The sequence below is a fragment of the Pseudophryne corroboree genome, chromosome 6 (genome assembly GCF_028390025.1).
Source record: "Pseudophryne corroboree isolate aPseCor3 chromosome 6, aPseCor3.hap2, whole genome shotgun sequence".
Classification (NCBI taxonomy): Eukaryota; Metazoa; Chordata; class Amphibia; order Anura; family Myobatrachidae; genus Pseudophryne; species Pseudophryne corroboree.
Window position 1 is genome coordinate 68014818 of NC_086449.1, and position 15120 is coordinate 68029937.

Sequence of the window (15120 nt, forward strand, 5' to 3'; positions counted from 1 at the left end):
ATCCGAGATAGTGCTACTCCGACCTCCAACTGTTCCCTGGACTTTGCCCTTATCAGGAGATCGTCCAAGTAAGGGATAATTAAGACGCCTTTTCTTCGAAGAAGAACCATCATTTCGGCCATTACCTTGGTAAAGACCCGGGGTGCCGTAGACAATCCAAACGGCAGCGTCTGAAACTGATAGTGACAGTTCTGTACCACGAACCTGAGGTACCCTTAGTGATAAGGGCAAATTTGGGACATGGAGGTAAGCATCCCTGATGTCTCGGGACACCAGATAGTCCCCTTCTTCCCGGTTCGTTATCACTGCTCTGAGTGACTCCATCTTGATTTGAACCTTTGTAAGTGTTCAAATTTTTTTAGATTTAGAATAGGTCTCACCTAGCCTTCTGGCTTCAGTACCACAATATAGTGTGGAATAATACCCCTTTTCTTGTTGTAGGAGGGGTAATTTAATTATCACCTGCTGGGAATACAGCTCGTGAATTTTTTCCCATACTGCCTCCTTGTCGGAGGGAGACCTTGGTAAAGCAGCCTTCAGGAGCCTGCGCAGGGGAAACGTCTCGACATTCCAAACTGTACCCCTGGGATACTACTTGTAGGATCCAGGGGTCCTGTACGGTCTCAGCGTCATGCTGAGAGCTTGTCAGAAGCGGTGGAACGCTTCTGTTCCTGGGAATGGGCTGCCTGCTGCAGTCTTCTTCCCTTTCCTCTATCCCTGGGCAGATATGACTCTTATAGGGACGAAAGGACTGAAGCTGAAAAGACGGTGTCTTTTTCTGCAGAGATGTGACTTAGGGTAAAAACGGTGGATTTTCCAGCAGTTGCCGTGGCCACCAGGTCCGATGGACCGACCCCAAATAACTCCTCTTCCTTTATACGGCAATACACCTTTGTGCCGTTTGGAATCTGCATCACCTGACCACTGTCGTGTCCATAAACATCTTCTGGCAGATATGGACATCGCACTTACTCTTGATGCCAGAGTGCAAATATCCCTCTGTGCATCTCGCATATATAGAAATACATCCTTTAAATGCTCTATAGTCAATAAAATACTGTCCCTGTCAAGGGTATCAATATTTTTAGTCAGGGAATCCGACCAAGCCACCCCAGCTCTGCACATCCAGGCTGAGGCGATCGCTGGTCGCAGTATAACACCAGTATGTGTGTATATACTTTTTATGATATTTTTCCAGCCTCCTGTCAGCTGGCTCCTTGAGGACGGCCCTATCTATAGACGGTACCGCCACTTGTTCTGATAAGCGTGTGAGCGCCTTATCCACCCTAAGGGGTGTTTCCCAACGCGCCCTAACTTCTGGCGGGAAAGGGTATACTGCCCATATTTTCTATCGGGGGGAACCCACGCATCATCACACACTTCATTTAATTTATCTGATTCAGGAAAAACTACGGTAGTTTTTTCACATCCCACATAATACCCTCTTTTGTGGTACTTGTAGTATCAGAAATATGTAACCCCTCCTTCATTGCCCTTAACGTGTGGCCCTAATAAGGAATACGTTTGTTTATTCACCGTCGACACTGGATTCAGTGTCCCTGTCTGTGTCTGTGTCGACCGACTAAAGTAAACGGGCGTTTTAAAACCCCTGACGGTGTTTTTGAGACGTCTGGACCGGTACTAATCGTTTGTCGGCCGTCTCATGTCGTCAACCGACCTTGGCGCGTGTTGACATTATCACGTAATTCCCTAAATAAGCCATCCATTCCGGTGTCGACTCCCTAGAGAGTGACATCACCATTACAGGCAATTGCTCCGCCTCCTCACCAACATCGTCCTCATACATGTCGACACACACGTACCGACACACAGCACACACACAGGGAATGCTCTGATAGAGGACAGGACCCACTAGCCCTTTGGAGAGACAGAGGGAGAGTTTGCCAGCACACACCAAAAACGCTATAATTATATAGGGACAACCTTATATAAGTGTTTTCCCTTATAGCATCTTTTTTATATATTTCTAACGCCAAATTAGTGCCCCCCCTCTCTGTTTTAACCCTGTTTCTGTAGTGCAGTGCAGGGGAGAGCCTGGGAGCCTTCCCTCCAGCCTTTCTGTGAGGGAAAATGGCGCTGTGTGCTGAGGAGATAGGCCCCGCCCCTTTTTCGGCGGCCTCGTCTCCCGCTCTTAACGGATTCTGGCAGGGGTTAAATATCTCCATATAGCCCCCGGAGGCTATATGTGAGGTATTTTTAGCCAAAAAAGGTTTTCATTTGCCTCCCAGGGCGCCCCCCTCCCAGCGCCCTGCACCCTCAGTGACTGCCGTGTGAAGTGTGCTGAGAGGAAAATGGCGCACAGCTGCAGTGCTGTGCGCTACCTTAAGAAGACTGAGGAGTCTTCTGCCGCCGATTCTGGACCTCTTCTCGTTTCAGCATCTGCAAGGGGGCCGGCGGCGAGGCTCCGGTGACCATCCAGGCTGTACCTGTGATCGTCCCTCTGGAGCTAATGTCCAGTAGCCAAGAAGCCAATCCATCCTGCACGCAGGTGAGTTCACTTCTTCTCCCCTAAGTCCCTCGTTGCAGTGATCCTGTTGCCAGCAGGACTCACTGTAAAATAAAAAACCTAAGCTAAACTTTTCTAAGCAGCTCTTTAGGAGAGCCACCTAGATTGCACCCTTCTCGGCCGGGCACAAAAATCTAACTGAGGCTTGGAGGAGGGTCATAGGGGGAGGAGCCAGTGCACACCACCTGATCCTAAAGCTTTACTTTTTGTGCCCTGTCTCCTGCGGAGCCGCTATTCCCCATGGTCCTTTCAGGAACCCCAGCATCCACTAGGACGATAGAGAAATAAAGCAGCCAGTATTTACCCTGCACAGAAACAAAATAACCCACCCAAATCTAACTCTCTCTGCAAATGTTATGTCTGCCACACCTGCAGTGCACATGGTTTTGCCCAACTGCTAACAAACTAGCTGCTGCGATCAACTCAGAATTACCCCCAATGCCTCAACCCCCATCAAGCCAGGTGGGCACTCTTTTTTACTCTACTCTCATTCATCATCAAATATCGGGCTGGAACTCTCAATGTAAAAGCCGACGCGTTGTCTCGTTTCCTGACCGCTTCTGACGAAGAAAGTTCGGTTGAAAAAAGCCTAATTCTCAATCCAGTATCCATCACTGCAGCTGCCACCTCTTTGGGACCTCCTCCAGGAAGGTAATCCGTCCCAGCTGAGCTTTGTCCGAAATTATTACAGTGGGCTCATATCTCTAAGTTTTCCGGTCACCCAGGAGTGCAGAAAATGTTTACGTTTTTTACGAAGGGCCTACTGGTGGCACACCATGAGGAAAGATATTCAAGATTACATCAACTCGTGCTCTCAATGCACCCAACACAAAGTTCCTCGTCTTCCTCCCGTGGGGTTGCTCCACCCATTGTCCATTGCTAGAAGGCCCTGTTTATAAGACGACTTAGTCTTAGGCGGGCGAGAGTGACACTTAGATTTGAACAATGACTGGTTCAAATGCTGTAGCTGAGTGGAGATTTGATCTGCCCATGGCGGATTAATAGCAGGGACCATAAACTGCTGCATTGGCACAGGAGATCCCACAGGGGGCACCAATTTAGTTACAAGCATGTTTAACAGCATGGAAAAGGTAGCCCGAGGAGATGCCCCTGGTGCTACGGACCCACTGGGAGGTAAGGAACCCCCTGAACCTCAACTCTCATGACATACTAATGTGCACAATATCGGGCAACCTGGTACAAGTCTCAGCAGCGATATATCTAGCAAGAACTCCCAGTGAATGACAGACTTTTTGATTGTCCAAATATTTATTTTCTGCAAGAATATACAAATAAATTGTTTAAAAATCATACAATGTGATTTCCTATTTTTTTCAGATTCCATCTCTCACAGTTGAAGTGTACCTATGATGGAAATTACAGACCTCTTTTTAAGTGGGTCAACTTGCACAATCGGTGGCTGTCCAAATATTTTTTTGCCTGTGTGTGTGTGTATATATATATATATATATATATATATATATATGATGCAGACGACCCGGCACTCCTCACGCTCCCCAGCGTAACAGTAATCTGCTCCCGTGCCCTCACCTCCTAGGACCTAGATCCAATAGACAGCAATAGAAATAAGTGCAGCACTGGGAGTCTTTGCAATGATGGTGAATAAGCCGTGTCTTTATTTCATCAACGTTTCGGGGACGCAGCCCCTTCGTCAGGATAACCCCAATGTGTACATTAAAGTGCTTAAATACCTTTAGAAAGAGAGGAGGTACTCACCGCCGCCTCCAGCCACGCTGCCCGGGTCCCGGTCCTGACGTACCTCCGCCCACAGGAAATGACGCGGCTCCGGTCCGTCCGGCTGGCGCACTGGGGCTAGGGAAACAGTAACCATAGCAACAGGTTACACAAAGTAACAGCTGCGCTGTCCATCATAAAGTGCATCGTGACCAATATACAACTAATACATATTAGTCAACCCAGTATAATAGTATATACATGTTGCAAATTATTCTCAACATTATAATACAAAAAGTGCTTAGTATAAAACATAAAAATAAACATACACTTATACATCAATGTCTTACTGAATAGCACCAGTGATGGGGGAATACACTAACTTTTCTAACCAATACAAACATTCCTTTCTTATTCCATAATAGATAGCACAATACATAAGTAAAGAAACCTCTGTTCCAAAGGTACCCACTCAGTAGATACAAAGCTAATGAATCATAATTGGGATGCTATGCACATTACTAATTATGGGTATAATACAAATAATCGTGGAATAAAGTTAATAATAGAAGAATCCTGAGGGTACATCTACCCACCTTCACAAAATCTATTCACAGAAAGCATTTGAAGCTGAGTGCTTCATTTAAACCCCTGGGAAATTGGGTGTAAAGTAAATAAATCCATTTAGATTCAGCCTGTAACAATTTCTTTGAGCGAGCCCCACCTCGCAATGAAGGTGGGACTTGGTCAATAATTTTATACCGTAGCGTAGCCATTCCGTGCATTGCTTGCGCAAAATGGCGTTCCACAGGTTGATCGCTACCACCTGATTTAATGGCCTCACGTATGGCATACCTATGTTGTGCCATTCTTGTCTTGAAGGCACAATCGGTCTTGCCAGCGTAGGCGAGTCCACAAGGGCAAGATAAAAGATATATTACAAATTTTGAATCACATGATAAAAGATACCTAATGCTATACTTTTTCCCAGTGTGCGGATGCTGAAAACTATCCCCCTGTAACATGTAACCACAGGTCGTGCAGCCACTGCATCTAAAACACCCATTCCTCCGTCTGAGGATATTTTTGGGATTGCTCTTTTTGAACGAAGAAATATCAGTCTTAACCACAAAATCCCTGATACTCCGCCCCCTAGAATAACTGGGCAGTAGTCTTGACTGATAAGCTTCACCCAAATCTCTGTCAGAGGCAATAATGGGCCACAGTTGCCTAGTACGCTTAATTAACCGTGTACTGCTAGTATTAAACCTTGTCACCCAGGGGAACCTTCCTGTGAGTTGTTTGGGTGCATTAGGTTTCAATAGTTGCTGACGCGTGACATTCAATGCTTTTTGTTTAGCTTGTTCCAACAAACCCACTGGGTACCCCCTCTCAACGAATTTGCCTAGCATCTCAATCAATTGTTTGTCTCTCTGTGGCTGTTGGCTGTTAATCCTGCACACCCGTAAAAATTGCGAATACGGGAGGCCTGTAATGGTGGATTTAGGATGAAAGCTGTCAAACCTTAATAGGTTGTTCCTATCCGTGGCCTTAGTAAATAACTCGGTGTTAATAACACCTTCAATCAGGGTAATGCATACATCAAGGAAATTGATCTGCTTATCATTACTCTCCATTGTGAATTTGATGGGACTAGATGTGGAGTTGTGTTGCTCTATGATATCTATCAGCTGACTTTCTGTACCCATCCAAAAGATGAGTACATCATCTATATAACGCTGGTACAGACATAACCGTGATGAAATAGCCAGCTGTTACTTTGTGTAACCTGTTGCTATGGTTACTGTTTCCCTAGCCCCAGTGCGCCAGCCGGACGGACCGGAGCCGGGTCATTTCCTGTGGGCGGAGTGACGTCAGGACCGGGACCCGGGCAGCGTGGCTGGAGGTGGTGGTGAGTACCTCCTCTCTTTCTAAAGGTATTTAAGCACTTTAATGTACACATTGGGGTTATCCTGACGAAGGGGCTGCGTCCCCGAAACGTTGATGAAATAAAGACACGGCTTATTCACCATCATTGCAAAGACTCCCAGTGCCGCACTTATTTCCATTGCTGTCTATAGGATCTAGGTCCTAGGAGGTGAGGGCACGGGAGCAGATTACTGTTACGCTGGGGAGCGTGAGGAGTGCCGGGTCGTCTGCATCACATGTAAGCTTAGGCCCGCTCTGCCGTAGGGCCCTTAAGCATCTGCCCAAGGCACCCTTATTTACCTGTTTTACCAATCGCAGGAGGTTCACTTGAACCAGCACTTTCACAGCACTTAAGAAGTTTGTTTTTGGACACTGCACTTGTGTTGCACTTTATATACCGCTACATCATGTCTAACACTGATGAAACAGCAGCGGAGGGAGCAACTCTGTTACTACAGTGTGATACCTATGATACATTGAGTTTCTCCGAAGCTGAAGCGGAGAGTATCCTCTACAAAGAACCATTGTTTGATACTGTTATAGGAGTATCCAGTGAGGATACCTATAAGGAATTCCTGAGGTTACGTAAAAGAGAGATTGATTTCCTCTATCATGCTATGACATTGTCCGACTACCACAGGGCCAAGCAGATCCCACGTGGATTTAGGATCCATAATATGCCGACCATCGGTCGTTACGATGTGAATTTCTGTAAAAAATGGATTGCAGTGCTCAATAAGTGCTCCATGGACTTGTTATTACTGGTGATTGAGGAGTCCACCCGTGAGCTAACTGCCACTAGAAATAAAATTAAGCTATTTGAAATGGAACATGACCTGAAGAAAGTACCGGCACCGGAGTGGCTGAATAAACTCTCGGATGATATACAGCTATATAAAACGAATCTTATTAAGTTCAAAAAACAAAAGAGAGTTCGTATTCAACAGGACTATGACCAGCACAAAGTATACTCCTGGCTGGGGAACCAAACCACCCAAGGCCGCGGTACTCAGTCATCTTATAATAGGCGAAGGTTTCAACGACCGCAGTATTCGAGCACATCTGCCAGTGAGACGAAAGAAGGAGCTCAAGGAACCCCACAAAACAGAAGGGAGATCCCTTTAGGGGTCCGTACCCGAGCTATTCTAGCCGGATGAGAAGTGCCCCAACGAGGCGAGGGGGGCAAACAAAGGTAGAAACGCAGGCACCAAACCTCCTAAGGGGAGGCGCAACTGATCTTTGATCTTTCTACTGAGCGGATTTCGGAGATGGAATCTAAGGTGTTGAGTAGAGGACTTTCTTTTATCCCTATATCCCGGGCTGATCCTTTCCTCCAGAAAGTTGAGAATTACAAATAAATAAGGTCCTTGAAGCTTAAAGAATATTTTGCAAAGGACAATGTGGTGAACTCTACTGTAGGGACTTCCTCTCTCCCACCTCAGGTGAGAAAACTTTCTAAATCCACATTTGAGCCACATTCCTCGAACACCTCGATTAGAACTTTCAGCCGGATGCTCGAGACATCTGAGCGAGATTATAATGGCAAATGTTACTCTAATTTGGCTAAAGATGAGTTTGATGCTCTGTTAGATCTGAGTAAGAGGGAAGATATAATTATCCGTCAGGCTGGTAAGGGTGGGGGGATTGTGGTACTTGATACAGTAAAATACCAGGCAGAATGTTCACGGTTATTATCAGATAATTACACCTATGCTAGATTGTCTAGGGACCCCACTGGTCAGTTTAAGAAGGAATTAGATGAAATGTTAAAGCTGGCAGTGGATGCTGCAATTATTACTCCTACTGTGGCTAAAACACTGTGCATTGATTTCCCTGTGGTTCCTATTTTTTACGTGATCCCCAAGATTCACAAAGATGCTGTGAATCCCCCAAGCAGACCAATCATCTCTGCCAGGGGTTCACTGTGTGAAGCTGTTTCCATCTATTGTGACAGCTATCTTCAACCATGTATACAGGATACGCCAACACATTTGAAAGATACTTCATCACTTTTACGTATACTTGAGGGTTTGGGGGTTCTACCCAGTAACATCGTCTTGGCATCCATCGACGTGACAAGTTTATATACTTGTATTCCCCATGGGGCGGGATTGTCAGCGGTAGAACACCTTTTAACTAACAATCCCAGATATACAGGTCCAGATATTAAGTTCTTTCTGTCTCTTTTAGAATTTACGTTGACGCACAACTATTTCCTGTATGACAACCACTTCTACATTCAACGCACTGGCTGTGCCATGGGGAGCGCTGTGGCTCCGGCATTTGCCAATGCATTTATGTGGGAAGTGGAAATGGAGTTGTTTTTACAAGATGTGGCTATTTCATCACGGTTATGTCTGTACCAGCGTTATATAGATGACGTACTCATCTTTTGGATGGGTACAGAAAGTCAGCTGATAGATATCATAGAGCAACACAACTCCACATCTAGTCCCATCAAATTCACCATGGAGAGTAATGATAAGCAGATCAATTTCCTTGATGTATGCATTACCCTGATTGAAGGTGTTATTAACACCGAGTTATTTACTAAGGCCACGGATAGGAACAACCTATTTAAGGTTTGACAGCTTTCATCCTAAATCCACCATTACAGGCCTCCCGTATTCGCAATTTTTACGGGTGTGCAGGATTAACAGCCAACAGCCACAGAGAGACAAACAATTGATTGAGATGCTAGGCAAATTCGTTGAGAGGGGGTACCCAGTGGGTTTGTTGGAACAAGCTAAACAAAAAGCATTGAATGTCACGCGTCAGCAACTATTGAAACCTAATGCACCCAAACAACTCACAGGAAGGTTCCCCTGGGTGACAAGGTTTAATACTAGCAGTACACGGTTAATTAAGCGTACTAGGCAATTGTGGCCCATTATTGCCTCTGACAGAGATTTGGGTGAAGCTTATCAGTTATTCTAGGGGTCGGAGTATCAGGGATTTTGTGGTTAAGACTGATATTTCTTTGTTAAAAAAGAGCAATCCCAAAAATATCCTCAGACGGAGGAATGGGTGTTTTAGATGCAGTGGCTGCACGACCTGTGGTTACATGTTACAGGGGGATAGTTTTCAGCATCCGCACACTGGGAAAAAATAAGAATTTACTCACCGGTAATTCTATTTCTCGTAGTCCGTAGTGGATGCTGGGGACTCCGTAAGGACCATGGGGAATAGACGGCTCCGCAGGAGACTGGGTACATCTAAAGAAAGATTTAGGACTATCTGGTGTGCACTGGCTCCTCCCCCTATGACCCTCCTCCAAGCCTCAGTTAGGACACTGTGCCCGGAAGAGCTGACACAATAAGGAAGGATTTTGAATCCCGGGTAAGACTCGTACCAGCCACACCAATCACACCATATAACTCGTGATAGGAACCCCGGTTAACAGTATGATAACAATGGAGCCTCTGAACAGATGGCTCGCAATAACAACCCGATTTGTGTAACAATAACTATTTACAAGTATTGCAGACAATCCGCACTTGTGATGGGTGCCCAGCATCCACTACGGACTACGAGAAATAGAATTACCGGTGAGTAAATTCTTATTTTCTCTGACGTCCTAGTGGATGCTGGGGACTCCGTAAGGACCATGGGGATTATACCAAAGCTCCCAAACGGGCGGGAGAGTGCGGATGACTCTGCAGCACCGAATGAGAGAACTCCAGGTCCTCCTCAGCCAGGGTATCAAATTTATAGAATTTTGCAAACGTGTTTGCCCCTGACCAAGTAGCAGCTCGGCAAAGTTGTAAAGCCGAGACCCCTCGGGCAGCCGCCCAAGATGAGCCCACCTTCCTTGTGGAATGGGCTTTTACAGATTTAGGCTGCGGTAGTCACACCGCAGAATGCGCCAGCTGAATAGTGCTACAAATCCAGCGCGCAATAGTCTGCTTAGAAGCAGGAGCACCCAGCTTGTTGGGTGCATATAAGATAAACAGCGAGTCAGTCTCCCTGACTCCAGCCGTTCTGGAAACATAAAGTTTCAGGGCCCTGACTACGTCCAGTAACTTGGAATCCTCCAAGTCCCTAGTAGCCGCAGGCACCACAATAGGCTGGTTCAAGTGAAAAGCTGATACCACCTTCGGGAGAAACTGAGGACGAGTCCTCAACTCTGCCCTATCCATATGGAAAATCAGATAAGGGCTTTTACAGGACAAAGCCGCCAATTCTGACACACGCCTGGCGGAAGCCAGGGCCAACAGCATGACCACTTTCCACGTGAGATATTTCAAATCCACAGTCTTAAGTGGCTCAAACCAATGTGATTTCAGGAACTCCAAAACCACATTGAGATCCCAAGGTGCCACTGGGGGCACAAAAGGAGGCTGTATATGCAGAACTCCTTTGACAAAAGTCTGAACTTCAGGCAGTGAAGCCAGTACTTTCTGGAAGAAAATCGACAGAGCCGAAATCTGGACCTTAATGGACCCCAATTTGAGGCCCAACATCACCCCTGCTTGCAGGAAATGCAGGAATCGACCCAGTTAAAATTCCTCCGTAGGGGCCGTCCTGGCCTCACACCAAGCAACATATTTCCGCCAAATGCGGTGATAATGTTTTGCAGTGACATCCTTCCTGGCTTTGATCAGGGTAGGGATGACTTCCTCCGGAATGCCTTTTTCTTTCAGGATCCGGTGTTCAACCGCCATGCCGTTAAACGCAGCCGCGGTAAGTCTTGGAACAGACAGGGCCCCTGCTGCAGCAGGTCTTGTCTGAGCGGCAGAGGCCAAGGGTCCTCTGAAAGCATCTCTTGAAGTTCCGGGTACCAAGCTCTTCTTGGCCAATCCGGAACCACGAGGATAGATTTTACTCCTCGCCTTCGTATTATTCTCAGAACCTTGGGAATGAGAGGCAGAGGAGGAAACACATAAACCGACTGGTACACCCACGGTGTTACTAGAGCGTCCAGAGCGATCGCCTGAGGGTCCCTTGACCTGGCGCAATATCTTTTTAGCTTTTTGTTGAGGCGGGACGCCATCATGTCCACCTGTGGTCTTTCCCAACGGTTTACCAGCATTTGGAAGACTTCTGGATGAAGTCCCCATTCTCCCGGGTGGAGGTCGTGCCTGCTGAGGAAGTCTGCTTCCCAGTTGTCCACTCCCGGAATGAACACTGCTGTCAGTGCTAACACGTGATTTTCCGCCCATCGGAGAATCCTTGTGGCTTCTGCCATTGCCCTCCTGCTTCTTGTGCCGCCCTGTCTGTTTACATGGGCGACCGCCGTGATGTTGTCTGATTGGATCAGTACCGGCTGGTTCTGAAGCAGGGGCCTTGCTTGGCTTAGGGCATTGTAAATGGCCCTTAGCTCCAGAATATTTATGTGAAGTGAACTCTCCTGAGTTGACCACAGTCCTTGGAAATTTCTTCCCTGTGTGACTGCACCCCAGCCCCGAAGGCTGGCATCCGTGGTCACCAGGACCCAGTCCTGTATTCCGAATCTGCGGCCCTCTAGTAGATGAGGCCTCTGCAGCCACCACAGCAGTGACACCCTGGTCCTTGCCGACAGGGTTATCCGCTGCTGCATCTGGAGATGGGACCCCGACCATTTGTCCAACAGGTCCCACTGGAAGATCCTTGCGTGGAACCTTCCGAATGGAATTGCTTCGTATGAAGCTACCATTTTTCCCAGGACTCGTGTGCATTGATGTACCGACACCTGTCCTGGTTTTAGGAGGTTTCTGACTAGAGATGACAACTCCTCGGCTTTTTCCACTGGAAGAAACACTTTTTTCTGGTCTGTGTCCAGAATCATTCCCAGGAACAGAAGACGTGTCGTCGGGACCAGCTGTGACTTTGGAATATTGAGAATCCAGCAGTGCTGTTGCAGCACTTCTCGAGAAAGTGCTACCCCCACTACCAACTGTTCCTTGGACCTCGCCTTTATCAGGAGATCGTCCAAGTACGGGATAATTAAAACTCCCTTCTTGCGAAGGAGTATCATCATTTCGGCCATTACCTTGGTAAAGACCCTCGGTGCCGTGGACAACCCAAACGGCAGCGTCTGGAACTGATAGTGACAGTCCTCTACCACAAATCTGAGGTACTCCTGGTGAGGAGGGTAAATGGGGACATGCAGGTATGCATCCTTGATGTCCAGGGAGACCATGTAATCCCCCTCGTCCAGGCTCGCAATAACCATCCTGAGCGATTCCATCTTGAACTTGAATCTTTTGATATATGTGTTCAAGGATTTTAAATTTAAGATGGGTCTCACCGAACCGTCCGGTTTCGGTACCACAAACATTGTGGAATAGTAACCCTTTCCTTGCTGAAGGAGGGGTACCTTGACAATCACTTGCTGTGAATGCAGTTTTTGGATAGCCACCAACACTGCCTCCCTGGCAGAGGGAGTTGCCGGTAAGGCAGATTTTAGGAAACGGCGGGGGGGAGACGTCTCGAATTCCAGACTGTACCCCTGAGATACTACTTGAAGGACCCAGGGATCCACCTGTGAGAGAGCCCACTGTGCGCTGAAATTTCTGAGATGGGCCGCCACCGTACCCGGGTCCGCCTGAGCAGCCCCAGCGTCATGCTGTGGACTTACCGAACGCAGGGGAGGACTTCGGCTCTTGGGAACTAGCTGTGTGCTGCAGCTTTTTCCCTCTACCTTTGCCTCTCGGCAGAAAGGATGAGCCTCTAGCCCTCTTGCTTTTCTGGGGCCGAAAGGACTGTACCTGATAATACGGTGCTTTCTTTTGCTGTGGGGTAGCCTGTGGCAAAAAAGTCGATTTCCCAGCAGTAGCTGTGGAAACGAGGTCTGAAAGACCCTCCCCAAACAGTTCCACCCCCTTATAGGGCAAAACTTCCATGTGCCGTTTCGAGTCGGCATCGCCTGACCATTGCCGAGTCCATAACCCCCTTCTGGCGGCAATGGACATAGCGCTTATTTTTTATGCCAGCCGGCAAATATTCCTCTGTGCATCACGCATGTATAAGACGGCGTCTTTTATATGCTCTATCGTCAGCAAAATATTGTCCCTATCCATAGTATCAATATTATCCGACAGGGAATCTGACCACGCAGCAGCAGCACTGCACATCCATGCCGAAGCAATGGCTTGTCGCAATATAATGCCCGTGTGTGTGTATATAGCTTTTAGGGTAACCTCCTGCTTTCTCTCAGCAGGTTCCTTCAGGGCGGCCGTATCCGGAGACGGTAGTGCCACCTTTTTTGATAAGCGTGTCAGCGCTTTATCTACCCTAGGGGGTGTTTCCCAACGTGACCTATCCTCTGGCGGGGAAGCGTACGCTGCCAATAACCGTTTAGAAATTATCAATTTCTTATCGGGGGAAGTCCACGCTACCTCACACACCTCATTTAATTCCTCAGATGCAGGAAAAACTACTGGTAGTTTTTTCTCACCAAACATAATACTCTTTTTTGTGGTACCTGGGGTATTATCAGAAATGTGTAATACATTTTTCATTGCCTCAATCATGTAACGGGTGGACCTATTGGAGGGTATACTAGTCTCATCATCGTCGACACTGGAGTCGGTATCCGTGTCGACATCTGTGTCTGTCACCTGAGGTAGCGGGCGTTTTAGAGCCCCCGATGACATTTGAGACGCTGGAACAGGCACAAGCTGAGTAGCCGGCTGTCCTATGTCATCAAACCTTTTGTGTAAGGAGTTGACACTTTCACGTAATTCCTTCCATAAGTCCATCCACACAGGTGTCGACCCCGCAGGGGGTGACATCACATTCACAGGCATTTTCTCCGCCTCCACATCATTTTCCTCATCATACATGTCGACACAGCAGTACCGACACACAGCACACACACAGGGAATGCTCTGACAGAGGACAGGACCCCACAAAGCCCTTTGGGGAGATAGAGGGAGAGTATGCCAGCACACACCAGAGCGCTATATACCACAGGGATATCACCTATAAAGAGTGTTTTCCCTTATAGCTGCATATATATTCTATACTGCGCCTAAATTTGTGCCCCCCCTCTCTTTTTTACCCTTTCTGTAGTGCAGGACTGCAGGGGAGAGCCAGGGAGCGATCCTTCCAGCGTAGCTGTGAGGGAAAATGGCACCAGTGTGCTGAGGGGGATGGCTCCGCCCCTTTTTCATGGGGCTTTCTTCCGCTATTTTAATAATTCTGGCAGGGGTTAATTTACACCTATATAGCCCCTGGGGCTATATATGGTGTCAGTTTGCCAGCCAAGGTGTTTTTTATTGCTGCTCAGGGCGCCCCTCTCCCCCCCAGCGCCCTGCACCCATCAGTGACCGCAGTGTGTGGTGTGCATGAGGAGCAATGGCGCACAGCTGCAGTGCTGTGCGCTACCTTGGAGAAGACAGAAGTCTTCAGCCGCCGATTTTCCGGACCTTCTTGCTTCTGGCTCTGTAAGGGGGACGGCGGCGCGGCTCCGGGAACGGACGACGAGGTCGGGTCCTGTGTGCGATCCCTCTGGAGCTAATGGTGTCCAGTAGCCTAAGAAGCCCAAGCTACCACCACTTAGGTAGGTTCGCTTCTTCTCCCCTTAGTCCCTCGATGCAGTGAGCCTGTTGCCAGCAGGTCTCACTGTAAAATAAAAAACCTAAACTATACTTTCTTTCTAGGAGCTCAGGAGAGCCCCTAGTGTGCATCCAGCTCGGCCGGGCACAGAAATCTAACTGAGGCTTGGAGGAGGGTCATAGGGGGAGGAGCCAGTGCACACCAGATAGTCCTAAATCTTTCTTTAGATGTGCCCAGTCTCCTGCGGAGCCGTCTATTCCCCATGGTCCTTACGGAGTCCCCAGCATCCACTAGGACGTCAGAGAAAGTATAGCATTAGGTATCCCTTATCATGTGATTCAAAATTTGTAATATATCTTTTATCTTGCCCTTGTGGACTCGCCTACGCTGGCAAGACCGATTGTGCCTTCAAGACAAGAATGGCACAACATAGGTATGCCATACGTGAGGCCATTAAATCAGGTGGTAGCGATCAACCTGTGGAACGC